We start from the raw sequence: 15,465 nt of genomic DNA, 5'->3' as shown, positions 1-15,465 counted from the left end.
TTATTTTTTGTGATTCTTGGTAAAAATGTGTATGGCTTGAGTCAGTAAATGTCTTCTTGTGAATGCGGGAGCCCTACCACACTTTTTCATTATTTGTTTAAAGAAAATATATATGTACATCAAACATTATTTACACACAAAACATTGACATACATATTTTTTTAATTATAAGGAAATAAAGAAAGAGATATAAAGAAAATAGTGATAAAAACCAAATGTAACATTTCAAGTAAAATATTTATAAAATGCTGATTTCTTTTTGATTGCTTTCTAATTTGTAATATTTGTAATAAAAGCGAAAATGTGCAAAATAAGGTTTTGACGTCACAACGTTGACGTCATTCCTGTTTTGCATAATCACCAATCTCGCGTTGTTGATTGGACCGCCCGCGGGATTTAATCTGCATCTCCCCGCCCCGAGTCATCCTGCCGCCGCCTGCCGCTGCTCAAACGTGGAGGGAAGGACACGGAGAGGGACTCTCGGCTCCTGACTGCGCGGGGTTATTGTTAGTCGCGAAATGTACGGCTCTGTCGACATATATATTTAGTGCATTTCAACCTCAGAGCTGGACCGAAAGGCTGGGACTGTTTGTTTCTTCTTCAACGACAGAGCCGGCGGTTGGAAGGTATGTTGAATTCATCACGTTGTAACGTTTATTCAAGTTACGCAGAAACCCCTTCTCGTTTCTTTGTGCTATTTTAATCCCTAAACTACTTCCAGAATGACTGTTATGCTAAGCGAAACTCGTGCTCTTTTTATGGCATGCATTTTAAATTAACCACACATTATTTGTTTTGAAGCCAAACGCCCTGTTTGTGATGATGGATGTGTAACGTTAGCTTGGCTCGCGTCGATTAGGCGGTGGTTTCTTGCTCTCAAAACGCTATTTATTGAAGTGTACAGTGGTGACAAGTCTCAGCTGGTACGGTTGTTAGTTGTATCGGGTTTCATTTATTGACTGTGCCCCTCAGCAAGCTGCAACCACCGTGCACCGCTATTGTTCTGTGTGGCTAAACGGGGCCTTTGGCTAAACCTGGGAGAATTCAGCGTGTTTGGTCACAGAGACAATTGGTATTATTAAAGCTCCACTTGATGCTTGGAAGAAAAAAAAACCAGAAGCTCTCGTGAAAATGGTTCAAAAAGTGGGGTCCGGGGACCACCTATAGAGCTCCTTGACAGGGAACCAAACAACACGAGGTTTGATAGTGTTGGACACATGGGAGTTTGAAGTATCCCATGTGTCTTGAACTGGTGTTAAAACGTATGTAAATGCACTGAATTGTCAAAAGGTTGTCATGTTGGCATTCCGTTTGTTTGACATCAAGAAGGTTATGTCTTGTGTAAAAATAAATGCTCAAATGTATCAGTCGCATGTCATACACCACTGACTTTTTTTTTATATGAAAATGTAATATTGAAGTAGATTGCACCCAGGGCTTCCTGTCTGCACACCTAAATCCCATTTTGTGTTCCAAGATAAGCATCATCTCTGTTTTCATTTGGATCCCTGCACGTGGAGTGATGGCTTTCACGAGTTGGCAGCATAACACGAGAAAAGGAAGGAATGTCGGATGGCATCGTCTGCAGATTTCAGTGATGGAGAGATGCAGTTTATCTTCCAGGTTTTGGCTCAGAGTCTGCATTAAAGAAGCAGTGGGCTGGGTGTGGTGGGCAGAGTTTGGGAAGGGGAGCAGTGACTCTCTCTCTGGCAGTTTGACATGCAGCCACTCATTAGGGACATTGTAGTATCTTGAACAGGTTACTACTATGTGTGTTGCTGAGGAGTGTGTCACCTGGCTGGGTGTGAATAATGGTGTTCTTTCCCTCACACCTTTTTGCACCCACTGGCTCAACTCCAATAGCTTATTTAAGGGTCACTGATGCTGTGTTTGCCTGCATTTGAAGGACTCAATTGTTGTGGTGTTGGTTATCCCACAATCATGTTATTGCCATCAGGTATTTGCACTTAGATTATCATCAGTGACTGGTTCCAGTCAGCCATCATGTGCTTAATCTTTTCACATCTTGAATTATTTTGCCTTTCCAACCCTTGTGTTTTGTTGAGACTGGCCAAACTTCCTTAAATATTTGGAGCACTAACAGACAAGATGTGCAACAATAATAGTTAAACAGACAAAATAAATGTTCACAGCTTAGTTTGTGTTATGGTGTGTTTGGGCTATGCATAAACAAGTGTATGTTCCTTTTGGTTGCCCATAACAAGTAATTGATAGTGTGTTGCATGACTGTGTTTTAGGTCACATAGGCCCCAGAGAGGTCCAACTTCCTGTTAGATTTGTTATGGGATTTAGAAGAGGAAGTGCAGTAGAAGGGCTGAACCAATATATCAAGTATATTAGCATCTGTTGTGATAAGTTAATCAGCTGTTGTCTTCAAGACCCCACAGAGATTGCCTAGAGGCAGAATTACCGAACACAAACCGGTTCGGCCTGCCCTTCAGGTTTGGTGAAAATACCCAACACACTTGCCAGATCTGGCCTTTGTAGTGGAACACAGCCAGTGTTTTTAATCTGCACACTGCTGTCAACACCCCTGCTTCCTTTTCCTATTTATAAAGGCCAAGGCAACAATAAGAGGGCCTCAAAATAGTTATGTCATTTCGCTGCATCCTATAACCTTGAACCAGTTTCAATGGATCGGATATGGGGGTTAAAAAAGAAACCACAAGTGTTATGCAAAGACATGTCATGCTTCAAAATCCTGAATTGCCTGTACAGGGTTTTATGACCAGTCGTACAAAAGCTTAATGATTTACAACATTTAGCAGGATGTGTGACAAGGAATTAGGTTTCATAGTTAAATAGTGATGAGGTTGTATTGGCCCAATCACAAAGGTTTATTATTTGTATGATCGGATTGTGCTCTGTGTGGCTTTAGTTCGTTGTATATTATCTCTTCCGCTTAAGCCAACTTGAAAGTGCCTGCTTTTATGACTGAGGCGGGCCTGTCATTCCCAATGGGGGGCTGCAGTTGTTTATTTCAGGCATGAGAGAAAAGCAAGTGGTTGACATAGGGACATTTGTTGTAGTGTTTTAAAACACAACATATTGGGAATCAAAGCTAACCCCATAAATGCTTTATTCTAAACTACATGCATTTTTCTCAAGCTTGTAAAGCTGTCGGATTTCAACAACCTTAGCCTTCTTGCCAACATGTTGATTAGTATCTGAGATGACAGCCCTGTGAACAACTAGCCTCGCTGTCTGTAGTGTCAGCTTCACCCTGTTGCATGTTGGGATATGCGGTTGGATTATTACATCTAGGGGCTGATGATTTGGGCTTTTAACTCAGTTTAGCATCATCTTTGAGCTGTGAGATGTTATAGTGGTTATGGATGCAAGCCTCGCAAAACTAATGCTTTTATTTTTTTACAGCATAAAATGTGTAACTTGCCAAGATGATAATCAAATGTCTTGTTTAGTCTGACAATTAGCCCAAATCCAAAGGATAATCAATGTAACATGAGGAATAGCAGTATATCTTCACATTTAAGAACCTGGAGCCATCCAATGTTTGGTATTTTTCCAACAAATAATGCCCCATAAAAAAAATCCTCCAAATCAGAAGTTTTGTGGTGTATGACCAACCACAAAAAGCCCCAGATAATTCCAATGCAATATTATTATAGGACGAAGACAACACGACAATATTCACATTTTGGAAAGCTGGAACCAGAAACGGTTAGCCATGTCATCTTTACCAAGGGATATTGTGCTTTGTTTGCGTGTCCCTTGTCTTAGAACTCGCCCCAACATGAGGGCAGCTCTTGCACAGGAAATTTGCATCTGCTTGAAAGTCAGCTGCTTTTACAGCCTGTGTCGGTCCCCGGCCCACACCCAGGGAAATTCAATCCAAGCTCCTGCCTGCTTTACTGCATCTGTTTAGGATGACATTCTGGATTCAACTGTATTTCATCATGCCCCATCAGTTTGTGTTGCTTCTGGCTGTCCAGCGGTGGGGTGGTGAGACAGGGTGGTGTTTTTACTCTCGTCTCTGTGGTTTGGAGAGGCTGGCACTCCTGCCCATTAGGATAAAGCGGTGGACGCTGGCGCTGCAATTGTAGGCCCTCTGTCTGTCTGGGGCTGAAGGTAGGCTCAGTGCACTGTAATTATTGAAAGAGTTATTCAGCACTTTCCGAGTCTGTTTGATAGCTCGCTTTGGTAGCCATGAATGCCATCCCAAAACGTTCTGCTGTGCCAACATAAAGCTTTTCTTTAATCAATGATTCACTGCGTGCATTTGCTTTAATGTTCTCTGCTACATTTTGCAGCATTGTTTTAGGTTATATTCGCAGCAAAGGGGGGGCAGAACTGTAGATAATGGGAAAACGTGTGTGAGTTCCTGTATAAAAGCAGAAGGGGCATACGTAGTAGTAACTTTTCCCCATTTGCTTTGTGTAGCCGCTATCTCCAATGACTCGGCAGTATCTTTTGATCAGGTTAGTTATTGATCCATGTCTGTCTGAGGTGAATCAGCATGCACAGCAACTATAAAGGCGTGTTTGTTTATGTTAACAGGCTCGGCATATCCTGTTCTCCTCTTTGCTCTGCCTCTTGATATGCGAGAGAGAGACGCCATGGTCTGTTTCAGTAATGGGCTTGTGTGTGTGTGCGTGTATACTGTGTGTGTGGTTTGGGCAGTTCAGGGGTTTGGCTGTCAGAGGCAGACGAGGTGTGGGATCACTGTCCATCTGACCTCAGCTCACCCCGCCAGTCAGAGGCAGGGTGACTGATCCGGCCCCCGGGCTCTCAGCATTATATTGACTGCCTGCCTGTCTATATACAGTTGGCTGATGCACAAGAGAGGAGCGGCTGGCAGGCTTTGATAGGCAAAGCTGATGAGGATTCTATTCTACCAGCCACCCTGAACGGCATCTCTCTGTCTAGGTCTTTTTATTTTTATGCTGATTCAAGATACTGAAAATGTCATAATTTCGAAATGAGGTGAATAAAAGGCAGTGCTCTCTTTTACTTGTATTAGTTAGTTGACATGGTACCACAACAGGAATGGAGAAAGAGATGCCAACATGGGACAAAGGTCCTCTTCAAGAACAGCTGGTATGAGTTTTGTACTGAAATGTGTGGTTTCCATCTATTTTATAGCCATGGCTTTGTGCCTTACCTTTTTTATTCTCCATCTATTTCTAGAAATGCTTCTGCAGCCTTTTTAACTTGAGCTGTAGAGATGATCCGATCGGGGATCGGAGCCGATCACGTGATTTTTTTTTATAAAAGATCGGGAATCCTTTTTTTTTCTTTTTATAATTTAATTTTTTTTTCTTTTATTTAATGTTACAAAACAAAAATGACCATGTTCACGTCTTAAAGTCATCCTGAGGCCTTAGTTTTGGTTTAAAATTACACAACATCATGTATGTGTTGCTTCTCTTGGGCTTGTTTTCAGACCTGGTTGCTTATTTCTCTCAAAGCTGGCAACAGAGTGGGCGCAGTATCTAATAGTAGCAGTAAGCCAACGAGAGGCTACGTTCAGCTGGTGACTTCGGGACAGAGAAAATGTCAGGAGTTTGGAAGTATTATAAAATTGAAAGCGAAGGCAGTGTAACAGCCAGATGCAATGTTTGCAAGGCGGAGGTTCCGCGTGGTGGAAAGAACAGAGCTACGTTCAACACGACCAATCTAATACGCCACCTGAGAAACAAACACCAGCAACAACAACACGGCGAGTACACGAGGGCTGTACCCGAATATTCGTTCGTTGGACTCAGAGTACTATTCGGGTTTCGTTATTCGGAAATTCGTTTTTTCATTTTTTCCCCCGTTTTTCTTTTTCTAATTGATTGAAATCTCCAAGAGAAGAAGTAAGAGCTTGTGCCTCTTCGGGGGGTGCTAACACTTAACCATAAACGTTATCGTTTACTTTCTCCGTCTTTATATGTAGATATTACTTTTCTCCGTTAATGTCCGTCACGTTGTTTCCAAAGCAACAACAACTTCCTGTCAACAGCTTCAAAATAAAAGCATGTCCACAAATAGAAAGCCAAGCCAAATTACACTTAAGACATACAACTGCAACGAAAGTAACACACACAATGCGATATCCTTTTCAATTTCAAAGAACACAAATTGGGTTACATTAACAAATAACTATAAAACAACAATACTGTAGAATAACAAAATGAATGCCGTGAATACACCGAAACACACGTGTTGAAGTGGTTCGCTGCTGATTACTATTGAATTGTGTTACTCCAGTAAGATGGAAATATAATGCTTTGTTTATTCATGTTATGTTAAGCTGCTGTTGTTCATTGCATTAATACTAGACTAGTTAGTCTTAAGGCTAGAATTCTGCACTAAGCCACATTTTTATTTTATTTTATTATTTGTGACTGAATGTGAACTTGTGAAGCTAGTCAAGCTACCTCTTTCCATTAGAGTTATTTTTGTTTTGTTACTGCACTATCTGCACTCAATTTGTTTACATGGTTATTTTGTGGTGGACCACTGATAAGCTTTATTTTGTTTTGATCCAATGCTGCTGTGAAAAAAAGAAGCTATATCCATGTTGGATAGAATGGATAGTTGGGAACTGTCATTTAAATAAAAAAAATAACCTTAAGGGACAACTTGAATGCTTTTTTCCTTTTTTTTCTCTTAATGCATTGCATAAAGATCGGATCGGGAAAAATCGGTATCGGCAGATTGTTAAAATCAAATGATCGAGATCGGGAGCAAAAAAAGGTGATCGGGACATCCCTAGTAGAAAGTGGCAGAACATTTGGAAATATTCTACTTTTTTTATAAATAATATTATTTAAAGACATCACCGTGGACTTTGAGGAACAATTACAATTTTGTTTTAACACTATTTTCTTAGATATTATTGACTGAACTGTTTTAGAAAATAATCTAAGACATTAGATATTCGTGAATTTAAGGTCCTTAAATGTCTAGTTTGGCAGATCAAACCCCAAAGATATAAAAGTCGATACAGAGATAACAGATAATAAGATAACAGAGTAACTCTGTATTTTAGAAGCAGAACACATCATTTTCTTACATTTTGAAAATTGCCTTAACCATGAAGTGATTATTAAAGAGTTTTATATTCATTGTTGACTAATCCGTAGAATTTGAATGTATCATCCACCCTAACCTCTTTCCCTCTGCTTTGATACCCGGGGTTGTTTTGGGTGAAGTGGCCCGGGCCTAGGTTTGCAAAATTCCGGGAATTTTCAAAGATGGAAACTTTCCATGGGAATTTTGTAAATTGAAGTTTTTCTCTTCATAGGGAACTTAAATATAGTTGGGGAAAGTATATTTGAGCATAATCTTGACTAAAACAAACGGATGCCATTCAAGTACACTTGAATATCCATGCCATATCCACGCCCCTTACAGGCACTGTGCATTCCTCCATCACATGCACAGATGATTTCTAGAAAAGTGGATCACACCTTTGAGCCCAAAGCACAAGACAAATAAAGCCACACATTTGAGCCTGTGGACTACACAAAGTAAAGTAAGTTTTGATATTATGGGGGTTTTTAAAATTACAAATATCACATACAAATGTATTCATCGTGTTTCTCAAAGTTTTTCATACCAAGGACCACTTAACCAATAAAAAAAACACCCGCGGACCACATAACTCCCCAAATATCCAAAAACACATCGTTTTTCTAGAACAGATTACAAATCGCCTGAAAATGGTACAAACAAGTGGCAACATGTGTGACGAAGGTGTTGCGCTGGGCTATATCATGCAATCGAAATTGAAGCTCACTTGCGGAGATATTCCCGCGAGAGTACAGAAAACTTAAATTAATTTAAAATATGGAATATTTCCAAAATTCCCCAGCTTAACTTTCCATGGAAATTTACCAGAAATGTTCTGCCCCTTTGCAACCCTACCTGGGCCAGCTGCTCCCTTGTCCCGTTGCAGCAGATAATCGGCTCAGAACCTGCCCCCACCCTTGTAGGCACCATGCCTGACAGGGGGTTACATGGTGCACAGTATTGCAGACAATAGGACTCGGCTGCACACCCTCCCCCCTCATAGTACCCTAATATTATGCACGGAAATACTTATTATGATCATGGTTGTTGTTGTTTTTAACAGATTTGATCACGCAGTCGCTTCCCTCCCCAGTAGATGATGCTTTTCTTTTACTGCACCCCCTCACTATCAGCTATCATGCTGGCAGCAGGGTCTGGCCCAGTGCGTTTTGAAACCCCTGCCACCTTCTAACAGATTGTAACCTATTTCCCTGCAGCAGCCTTCAGAGCCCTCGCTGCCAGTAGCCTCTAGCCCACTGCCTTAGAGGCTAGCTGGCTTAGTCCATTTAACTTGTAGCCACATTTAACCACCTGCTCCTAATGGCGTTATTGAGTAGCTTACAGTCACTTAGCACATGTTAGTGTCCCGTATGGAATTGATTAGAATAAGCCCCGTGCTTAACGCCAGGCCCAACCCACCCCCCCCCCCCTCTTTTGATGAAAGTGTTTTTCTTCTTCACAAGGCATTGGCTGCAATTTTCATGGCACTTTAATTTCATCGTATCTAATTGAAGGTACAGTTAAAGACTATAATAAAACATTATATTAATATAGCGCTTTTTCCAGTGCTCAAAGATTGAGCACTCTCTTGCCTTTTTACTATTATGTCCCATGCTTGTAGGGATGTGGAACATTGTGGTGATCGTTGTCCTACGCCCTATACTTTAGATAAGTAACTGCTCAGTAAGGGAATGACAGACACTTTGGACAACACGTGAGATTACTCAGAGCAAGCAGTCTTGGCATGAACACATGGTGAAGTAGGGCTTGTCAACACCTCCTCCACACCGTCTTGTTATTTGGACCAAAAAAAGGGAGTTGTTTTGTAAAATCAGGGTTTAATGTTTTTCTTTCTTTCGATAACGAGGTTCATGGAGTGCCTTTCTTCTTCATGATTTTCTGAAAGTGTTGAGTGTTTTTGTTTTTTTTGTTCACCACCCACTGCTGCTCAAATCAGGTTATTGTTCAAGTGCTTTGGTGATGCTTTTTGAAGGTAGCATGAAAGCATCCTGTATCAGAAATGGATAATTAATGTTGTAGTGCTTCTTTTAGAGCGATGCGTCCTTAACGCATCACCCCTGTTGTATCGGAACAAAAGCCAATGATCCACCAAACAATATTGCAAAGCTTGTTAAATCTGTAATGAATTATTAAATGTCTTGTTTTGGCCCGTAGTTATTCTTAAAAATGGTACTTTGTTTAAATATTGATTTCTTGAGATGGACAGTTCTTTGTGCCGCTGTGACATTAGTTAAAAGCTCATTGTCCCTCCTCCTCCTTGTCTGCCGTATAATGTTACCTTGTCTTATTGTTCCTACACAAGATGGATTTGATGACACATTGTTGAGAGACTGTAAGAATGAATTTGAGCCTCTTCTTTGGATATGATCCCTTCAGTGCCCCACAAGTAATGAGTTTGTTTTGCTGTGTTTTCTCGCCTGTTGGGCGGTCTGCTGAGGAATGTATCTCGTGATTAATGGCTGCTGTAATGTTGACAGTCATCTCCAGTCTCTCTGTTCAGCCATGTGTTGTCACTAGTACAACAGGTGGAGTGATGTCAGGTTTAATGTTGTGAATCTGGACAGCTGATACTTTTCTGGCTTATTGTCAAGGACTTTTTTTCCACCGTTCATAACAATGCACATGTCTGAGATGTATATACAGAGATGTATGACATAAGTTAACCCTAGCAGATGTAGTATTCAAACCATACAAATAATTTGCTCGGATGAGTAAAACGTCTTTAATACCAAACAGCAGATTCAGTTTGTTTGTCATATGACTTCTAGATAACCTATGAACTTCCATTTACACACATCTGTGCCAGAAGTCAATAATCCACTGGCTGTGTTGCATGTACACAGAGAGTAGCTGACATCCTTCATTGGCTTTATGTTTATTGGTTGTTTCTAACTTGGAGCAACTCTCGTGTTCCCATCATGTTGGAGTGCTGTGCTGGAGAGAAGACGGCTCTATGTAAGACACCCTGAGCTTTAAGCACGAAGTTACTTCCATCGCTCACTTTCCGTGCCATGAGGGCAAGCTGCATCACTATTTAATGCGTTAATCCAAACAAGGTCTAAACCGCAGCCTATCTGTTACAGAAGCTCTGCATCATTCCCTAACTGAGTTGGGAATGGAAATATATTTTCTTTAATCCTGTATTATATTGTTTTCTTGAAAATAGGCATTGAGCTGTTTTTATATTTGAAGATCTTAATCATTTTTAAGCAAACTGTCATTTAATTTATGAAAACATTTACTATACCTATTACTAACCTTTTAGCGACTTAAGCAGATTTGAATCCCTTTTGAGCTAAATGAGTGCATTCAGATAACTGTGAAGATACTTACTGAATACAATGGCTCAGCTGTTTCTTGTGATTAAGATAAAACATGACATTTTTGCCTTTTTTATTAGTTATCATAGATTTATAAAACTGCATTATCATAGTTCTTTGGAGCACGTAGTGCAGGGGTGCTCAAATACAAATGTTAAAGGTCCAAACCATTTTTTCAAGAAGACAAAGGTCTGTTTATTACGGTCATTCAAACTTTTAAACAATTGCAACAAGATTCTTAACACGAGGTTGCAAAAACAAAAAGTCTCTGTATGCAGCAGTTTTCATTGTTATTGTGTCTGTGCTTGACGCCTCAGAGTCGCAGTGTAAGAGCTGCACAGTTATGAATAAAGGCAGCTGCACCCTCTTTCATTCAGCATTCAACAAACTCCCCCTTTGCCTCATCATAAAAACTCACAAACACCAGCAACTGAGCATTGTCAGTGGTGTCAGTGGACTCACCCACAGCTAAGGAAATGCACTGTACATTTTCTATTCCATCACAAAGCTGATGAATCAAATCACCAGCCAGTATTTATGTTCTTCTGGTTGCTGTGGAATCTGAGAGGGGGATTTGCTTGATTTGACCTGTTATTTCCTCTTTTTGTTTGCCTTCAACATGGTCTCCATCACTTCAGTCATGCATTCTTTTATACTGCAGTTGTTATCCAGTGGAAAGTCCTTACCTACTGGCCTAGTTCAATCAAAGTGGTTACTTTTTTTTGGCTGGGCAGTGTAGTTTGTTTTACACACCGTCTTATTTGACTTTCTCAGGACTTAAAACTGTTTTTTGGGGGCAGACCCCCTCAAAGAAACAAATATTTACACACGTAAGGTCATCATCTTAACAGTTTTGTATGCTCATCCGTGAGCAGAGCATCAAGTTGGCATGTCTATTACAGCTGAATGCGGTGATTACCATCTAGCAACACTGATTAAGATCAACATCTTTAGAGCGTTTTGATTCAATGCTGAGTACAGTCAAACTGACAGTCTCTTCTCTGTCATTGTAGACCGCAAAATACCTCATTCCTTCAGTGCTTGGGTCCGAATGCTTCTCGTTTTGCACCGTCCCGTTCAAATGAAATTGCCGTCAATCATATTTCCACGCTTGTGCCAGGGCCAGGGGAGGGGTTACAAGACGTGCGTCTTGTGCTGCATTCACTTGCACTCGGACATTAGAGATTTTCTTTCATAAATATCCGATGAGCCACAACTTTTCTTTCAAAACAAAGCTGCCAACTGGGGTGGCAGCTGGGGTGGCAAGGCCTATTTTTAGGGTGGCAGTTGCCCCCCCGGTAGGTGAAACTATAGGCTACTAGCTACAGTATAGATGCAACTAGATGAGCTGTTAACTCTCGCTCTGACTTTTTGTTTTTTTATAAACTCTCGCTCTGACTTAGACAGGTTGAAAGAGACGACACACGCATTTTTCCCACCCGCATTCCGCGAAGACCCGCCCTACTGTGCCTCTGATTCGCAGACTGTTGGTGGGGGGAAAAAACGCTGACGGGATGCTGAATGCGATTGGACCAATGACAGACACACACAGACAGTGCAACAGTCGGACATGCAGGGCGCTGTTTGCAGTGGACATAGCGGAGAATGTTGACTCGTTGTGTTGTGGCGATGTCTCGCAGATAACACAGATAATACGGATAATACATATGAAAAGTATAATTTGCTCAGAGTCCAGAGACAGTTGTGGTTCGGTCCGGATCCCGACCGGAGTCCGGACTTTGAGGATGCCTGACGTAGTGCATTCTTGTTTAGCACTGCCTGCTTTGAATGATGCATTCCTGTCCGTAACCTGCTTTTAACTGACTTCATTAAACCTGGATGAGTCACACAGTAATACTGCTATGAGCCAATGTGCATAGTCACCCTTATTCAAGAGAGGAACACGGTAAAAACATGGCCTTGTTTTTGACGTACCATCCAAGGGCACGTGATGGATGTCTGTCAGAGCAAGGGAGAGCTGCAGAGATGGAGGAAACTCTTTAGCACTTTGTTGTAGGGCTGCATAATCACACATTCTTGGCTCTGTTGCACTCTGCCTTTCCTGTCAGCATGCTTTGAGACACATGTGTGCGTGTTCCAAAAGCAGATTGAATTTCTCTTTTGTCACACTGTGTGTGTGAACTAAACACTTGGTAACACAGCGCCGCTGCCTTGTATGGTTAGAGGAATGGAAGGCTGTGTGTGTGTAAAGGACTGCTGCCTGATTCACCATCCCATTTTTAACTTAAATTGGTTTTAGGATTCTTCATAGGAGACTTGTAAAGTTTAATGGTTTGTGGAGTGGTGGTGGTGGTAGAAGACGGGAATCAGAGTTTAGTTTCCCTGCATCTGATCAACTGTTCCAAGACTGAAGCTTGAGCCCTGAGTAAGGAAAGTCCCTTCCTTTCCAAAACACCGCCACAGTGTTGCGTACATGTCCAGAAAACACACATACTAAGCAAATGCAGATGGGCTTCATAGCTCCTTTGTAGTCATTTGTCATATTCCCCCTTGCATACAATATCTGCCAAACACTCCCTGTCCCCATGGTGAAGTTCACCAGACCAGCCTTGTTTGTTTAAAATGTCTAAAGGTGTGGCTCTTAAGGAACGTTGAGATGATGAATAAAGTGTGTCTGTGGTATTGGAAGTGGCGGGCTGCTGGATTCCAAGGTTTCTTTTTTGTCTGCATGTACATTTGTGCAAATGGCCTTTTCACATGATGCACACTTTCATCCTACACATGCTTTGCTCACACTTCTTAAACACTGCCCCATCTTATTTACACACACACACATTCATTAGACCCCATGACCCTTTCACTCCCTACTCTTACACACACTGACACACACGTCCAGCTGTCACTGTAGCCCTGAGGAGTCATGAGGAAGTCAGCAGAGCTGGAATGTGGATGGGTCAGATGTGCGCTTGATACCGCTGCTGCTTTCAGGCATTCACTTTCTGCCATTAATCCTCTTGGAGCAGCAGATGCTGCATGACTCGGGTCTTAAAGTAGAAACTCAACATCAGGCAACTGAAGAGGCTAAGTTAGATGGCTGCATCTAAAAGAACGTGTCATCAGAAAATAATTCCTTGATGGACGAGTAATCGTTTTGATGAATAGATCCTCAAAGTATCATGATTACAATATTTACTGTTATAGTTGTAGATTATTATATTTCATTGCATGGGTCGAATATGGTTAAAAAATGAATTGCAAGTCATATATAAAAAAAAAAAAAAAATCTAAGGCACAATCTATGGGTTGCGCAACTTGAATGCCTTTTTTTTATTTTACATGGGAATATGTTTTTTAAATTACCAATACATTTGTGTTCAAAGTTTTGGTGGTAATCTAAAGTGATTCTGATTCAGCTGCAACACTGGAGGGCACCATAAGGAAAGAACATGATAACTTAAGATGGCTGCTGTTTGTTCCTAGATTTCCCTCACTACTTGCGTTTTGACACTCAATCAATCTTTTACAGTTGTAATGTGTAATATCTCTTTGCTGTTTTACAACACTATGTCTGTGGTAAATCTACAGATGACATTAAGCCCCAGCATCAGTATCCACAGCCCCCCCCCCCCCCCCCCACCACCTCCAGCAGTCTGCTCAATGCATTCCAAGCCCCTGCCATCCTCTCACAGCTAAATCCCCCTCTGCTTGTATTAGACATGGTATTAAAAATGACCCATTTTGTCAGGCACCACTTGTAATGTCTGGACGAGTACAGCCAGAGACTGAGAGATGGGGAAGGGCAGATGTAATTAAACCGCCTCGAGACAGAGGTCAGGAGTTGGATTTTAATGATAACAAAGACCATCAATCTTTATTACAACAAGTGGAATGTAAGTGGCATCTATGTATTTTCTGTGTCTAGACGGACCCCCTCTAACGAGCTTACAAAGTGATGGCTGCGTTTATACACTCTTCTCCCGCCTGGACTCAACTGCTGCAGCCTTTTCAGCCTTTGGGTCTTTGTCTGCATCAACACAATACTTGCAACACATTGTTATTGTCACAAGGGGTATTAGGCTAATTGTCATATTATCCATGTGGCACTAGATGGAGAGCTTGCTGCAGCCTGAATATGGTTTAAATCTTCATTGAACTAGGATGTATTATGCAAATTAGAACCGAGAGAATGGCAAACGATAGAGATTTTCTTTATTTTCAATCAAAATGCACGAGGCTCTTCATCTTGACCAATAATGTTTTTAACATACAGGAGTGCTCTGATTTAACATTTTCTCAGCTAGGTGTGAAACACTTGGGGCATCCCAAAATGCTGGATATTATTCTTTAAACAGCAAGTGTGGTCTGATGGAACACAAGCACCAGTTCTGCAGAGCAGTCTGACTCTCATTTAGTAAAACATCCCTTATCTGTAGATGGGATTTTAATGATCCATTCACTTGCCCTCGGTGCTGCGTCACACGGTGTCAGCTGGTTAGACATGCTGCCTTTACTTGCCCAGAAGGGGGTCATCACATGAGGGATGTGATGCTATCTGCTAAGCCCCTGGTATTGGTTGCTGGACTGGAAAACCATGTTAGGCTCTTCAGTGTCGGTCAAATGCCGTTTGGATCATATCCTTCTTAAATAATAAACTGGCTTTTTATTGACAAGGTGTCCCTTCGAGTTTCTGGAAAAAGAAAATCTGACTAGATGTAAAAACATTTTACGCGAATGTAATGTACCAACTCATTAAGATTGAAATCTAGCAGGACAAGTGAGGAGCCACATCCCTAACCTTTTCCATGTTCCCAATTTGCTAATTGCTTCCCAACCTTCCCGTTAATATGAATGGAGTGATGACATGGGATTGAATATGTGTAACACTGTCACAAAAGCTCTGAACATTATCTAATTGACTCAAAGCTTCACATTTTGTGTTGGTAGAGAGGTTACTGTGCTTCACTCGGCTTCCTTTCTGTGTGAGATTCGTATACAGAGACCGGAGTACAACAGAAGAGAGCAGCAGGAAACAATTCTAGACTTGCACCAAGTGGTAACTTTTCCATGGCTGCACGAAAGGGAAGGAAAGTTTGAGTTTAGGGGGATTTCAGTTACTGTGTGT

At 41.3% G+C, this 15,465-nt stretch overlaps 1 protein-coding gene across 1 annotated transcript in view; it reads left to right on the top strand.

Moving 5' to 3' along the window:
• Positions 1 to 425: 425 nt before the first annotated feature.
• The window catches only part of si:ch211-214c7.4 (flocculation protein FLO11), a 33,120-nt gene continuing 18,080 nt past the window's right edge, over positions 426 to 15,465 (top strand). Inside the window, exon 1 of the mRNA XM_034203406.1 lies at positions 426 to 626. The gene's annotated coding sequence lies outside the window, so the exon portion shown is untranslated. The remainder of the gene's footprint in view (positions 627 to 15,465) is intronic.

Source organism: Gymnodraco acuticeps, unplaced genomic scaffold (assembly GCF_902827175.1).
Source record: "Gymnodraco acuticeps unplaced genomic scaffold, fGymAcu1.1, whole genome shotgun sequence".
NCBI classification, from domain to species: Eukaryota; Metazoa; Chordata; class Actinopteri; order Perciformes; family Bathydraconidae; genus Gymnodraco; species Gymnodraco acuticeps.
This window is presented reverse-complemented; position numbering and strand designations above follow the sequence as displayed.